The 4,752-nt window shown below is 37.6% G+C and overlaps 1 protein-coding gene across 1 annotated transcript in view; it reads left to right on the top strand.

Annotated features, from left to right (window-relative positions):
- Nucleotides 1–4,752, top strand: part of LOC122981723 — a 930,226-nt gene that overhangs the window by 119,331 nt on the left and 806,143 nt on the right. The window lies entirely within an intron of this gene.

The raw sequence follows: 4,752 nt of genomic DNA, 5'->3' as shown, positions 1-4,752 counted from the left end.
AACCAGGCTGTGGAATTGTAGTATCACTGCACACATGAAAACAGCAATTACACTCACATTAAGTGTTATTGATATGGAACACTGAAGATGTTTACTGTACATTTTTAAATGAAAAGTTCAATACAATACAATGTTGTCAGTACAGTGTATTAAGATTTCCTGGTCTTGCTGTTGTTCCTGTAACAACACAATGTTGCAGATGGACCATTAGAGCCCTTTATCTGGACACATGAAAATGGAATTTTAATATTGTGACGACCCTGGGGTTACCCTTTGTTTGGTCTATGTTTCTGTTACTTATGTTGGGTTGTGTTGCTGCTTGGAGGAGGAGTGAAAAGCAGGGTCGTCAGAGGAGATGTGGCACACCTTGTACGGCCTGGTTTACCTCTATATAAGATGGCTGCCAGACCTGCTCTGGTTCTCTCTCTATTCCCGTGTGTCACCCTGGGGATACTCCAGCTCGCCTTTTTTCCTTTCTTTTTTGATTCTTATTTTACACATACCACATGATACACTCATCCACACACTCCTGATATAACTGATTTCCATGTTTGCTTGACAGTTATGTTAATTTATAGTTTGGCCAAATAAAAACTTCCCAGTTGATGTTTGTGTGAGTTTCCTCTTTTGTTGCAAGCAGGAGCCAACTTGTAACAATATAAATGCAAACTGGTGTGAAATTCCCCCTCCACCCTTTGATTTTGACACAAAGTTCCTCACACAGATGCACTTTAAATACTCACTTGATGATTTCTTCATTAATGCTGAGATTTCTTTGACATTTTCCTAGTAGGCTATTCCATGCACTTTAACAATGTGATGCAGTTGAATGATAAACTTAAGTTGTATAATCACGTTTTTTTATCTATGTCGTAACAACAAATTCTCATTCCCAACTCGTTGAATACAGCCACTTGGTCAAGAGCCCCTTATGTCACATCTCGACCAAGCAGCGACCTCCAGGGCTGAAGGAAGTACCAAAAACTGCAGTTCCTCTGATGGCCGTTTGACGCTGGCTCCAAATGCAAGTCAGTCCCCATAGACCGCCATGTTAAAATATCCAACTTTACAGCAGGAATAAACATGTTTACAGCCTTGTACAAAATACGGTTTTGGTCTATATATGCATAATTAAGGACATGGCCACTTTGAGTGATAGGTCACTAGGTGGCTTCATTCAACTGCCTCAGCTCCACCTCTTTGCCTATTTAGGAGTCAGGCGCAATCAGGCAATGCCAGGATGGCAACAACCAGAGCCGCCCACTTTGAGCTTCAAAACCGCTCTTCAGAAACCAATGGGTGAGGTCACGGTGGCTATGTCCATAGTCTATGATCTCAACACCATGAAAGTCAAGCCCAAGAGGGTAGTTCTGGATCTGAAAAGTGAAGCCAATGCAGACCCTCATTCTGTCTAGTGGCCAGTAGGGGGCAACTCCACTGGCTCTGAAAAGAAATCTGATTGTATGGAAGTCTATGAGAAAATGACAGACAACACTATCATGTGCAGAGTCGTACCAGTCGGTTGAGCTCACTGGTTATATTGCAGGTCGACACGCACTAGATTGACTGAGCGATTAAGTTTGCTAGTATTTCCTGGAGCATATTCTGAAAATGGACCATTACTATTGAGGGAGAGGACAAATGTGTATATAATGCATTCATTGTGTATTTGATTTTAAAGCATTTCATTTGCATAAATTACAATGATATAGACTCGCTCTCATTTTTGGCTGATTGTATTGCAATGGGTCTCACTGACTCAACTCAAGGCGTCCACATGTGCTGCACAGGTCCGTCGCTGCCCAGAGAAAAAAACCCAACGGTATTCTAATGACGAAAAAAAGACAAAAAAATGTTTTGGACCTAAATTAAGTTCACTAAATTTTCCTCCTCCAAATATTACCTGCATAAATGGAAAATCAGGTTACATTGTTAATACTGCATTTTAATTTTCAAATTTGAAATAACATTTGAATATCGTCCACTGTACAGCGCGGTTCAGCTTCGAAAATTAAATGTCAAAAAGCTTTTCCGTTTTCATTTTAATATGGTCATAGAATACCTAAACGAGTATGTGAAAATGAAAATGAAAATTAGATTACTGCATTTTAATTTTAATTTTTACTCCAATAATATACATATGTGGAAAATTATAATGCTATTGTGGAATTACATTTTCATCTTTAAGTTTACATTCTCATTTTAATAAAGTCCCCTATGGGCTTCCATACAAAGCTGAGTCCAAGTAAATATTTATTTTCCAGAATTTCAAATAGTTGTAAATGTCAATTTAACCACGTAAGGGTCTCAATACCGACATAACTGTTGGTCTTTTGCATCCAGAGTGAGACACAATCTGAATTATACTGAATTCTATCAGATAACTAAATATGACTAATCTGATGCTAGAAGACCTCCGCAGTGTCGAGATGTGATGTGAGAGGCTTTTGACCGAGAGGCTGCATTTGAAGAACTGGGAATGAGAATGTGTTGGTCCTAAATGATGAAATAAAAGGTAAAGATATAAAAATCAGAATAACAAAATAAACAAATCTGAAAAAATAAAACAGAATCCATAGGCCCCTTGACCACCAATCACACCAACCAATCATTCACTGTCCTTGATGCCTGATATCCCAACCTTGTGACTTGAAACAGGCAGACAACACCTGTAATACACTGCTGTAATGCAGTCAGCCAGAACAGACGGCCAGAACTAACACGTTTTATCTGTTACTAGATTTAATTGTTTGCTGGTTACCTGGCTCATATAAGTAAGCAGCACAAAGAGAACAAAAAGTCAAGGACATACATGATGGGGTTTAGGGAGCCAAATAACAGTTGTTAATACATGACCAAATTTATTTGTATAATGATTTATATTGAATCTGTCTATACTGTATATAAGTTATGCTGCTTTTATTGTGACCAGACACAGATGAAGCCTATACATGAATACATGGTTCTTTAAATCTGGACTTGATTTCAAAGTTCTTTTAGAAGGATTGGTTGAAGTTATACAATAAAACTAGTGAGGTTTAAATTCAAATTAGTGCAGTTTACAGAATTCAGTAATACTTATAGACAGTAATACCGCAGACAGGAACAACCCACTGACTTGATGCAGTCAGCCAGAACAGACGGCCAGAACTAACACGTTTTATCTGTTACTAGATTTAATTGTTTGCTGGTTACCTGGCTCATATCAGTAAGCAACACCAAAAGAACAAAAAGTCAAGAACAAAAGCATTAACAGTACCACAGGTACTTCTCAGAACAGAACTTCTCATAAAGTAGCAGCAACAAAGCCCGCCCATTTAGAGGGAAGATATGGTTATGATTGGTCCATTTTACTTTCACGTATTTTGAAAAGAAAAAGTGTATTTAAAATATATAAGGAGCAGTCCCTTACTTCAAACTGATGACATACTAAATCCTGCAAAAGTATGAACAAAGTTGTTATTATGAACAAAGAAACAAACTCACCCCTGTTTCTGAGGTGGAGTAGTACCAGGTGTAAGGAGTGTCATTCCTCACTGAAACTTTGGCGCCCATGGTTCAGGATCTGTTAAAGAAACATGGCATTAAAACATAAGTGAGAGGATCTGTATTGAATCTGTCTATACTGTATATAAGTTATGTTCCTAAAAATAATATAATTATATTTTATACACATGACTACATGGTCCTTTAAATCTGGAGAAATCATAATTACATTTTTAGAACATTGTTTAAAACAACCCCATGCTGTGAATACTTGGTTTCAAAGTTCTTTTAGAAGGATTGGTTGAAGTTATACAATAAAACTAGTGAGGTTTAAATTCAAATTAGTGCAGTTTACAGAATTCAGTAATACTTGATTTTATCAGTCGGTGTCTGGAAGCATCTAAGAGTCCAGGTAGAGGAGCAGCCGTAGACAGGAACAACCCACTGAATGACTTAACATAGCTAGCTCAGAGAGATATGGTAGTCATGGCTTCTGGCTCTAAAGATGAGGATGAGAGGCAAAGTGTTGCCACAGTATTGACAGAGGAGCCATATGTAGGAGCAGATAACCCTATATATGGGCCGTTGAGGGATCTTTTACCTATAACCACAGGTACCAGCTCTCTATTTAACTGGCCAACAGCACTGAATAATCTAGCAGATTATCGACAGAACCCACATGAAGTCCGAGAGACAGTGAGTGATGTAACACCCGTCTCTCATCAAGCTGCTGCAGGCTGCAGTGATGAAATCAATCATTATCATCATTATGGATGTGAACTTCAAATATGGATGTAATGACCATAAAAAAACTCAAACTATCAGTTTTCATTAAATTAGATTGGCAGTTAATGGAAAAGCTTTGTAAAACTAAAGTAATCATGTTTAAAATTCTCACACTGTTGTACATATTATAATCACTCAGATACTACAATACATAATATTAATAATAATATGAGAAATTATATAGACAAACACAGATACATACACACATATATATATACACATATATACACATATGAACAAATAAAACACTTGCCTCATGCAGCTGTGATGCTGAGAAGAACTTTCTCCATCATCGTCTGCTTCTCTCTGCTTCTCTCTTTCAGTCTGTGACTGTTGATATGCAGCTGTAGATATATTGACCTCTTACCATACGTCACTTTCATTGGCATCATCCAAAATGGTCATGGTGATTCTTATTTTCTTATCAGATTCTTCAGTCGCACAAGGGCTGATTATACAGCTGTAGATGAACTCTTACAG

Source organism: Thunnus albacares, chromosome 5 (assembly GCF_914725855.1).
Source record: "Thunnus albacares chromosome 5, fThuAlb1.1, whole genome shotgun sequence".
Classification (NCBI taxonomy): domain Eukaryota; kingdom Metazoa; phylum Chordata; class Actinopteri; order Scombriformes; family Scombridae; genus Thunnus; species Thunnus albacares.
This window is presented reverse-complemented; position numbering and strand designations above follow the sequence as displayed.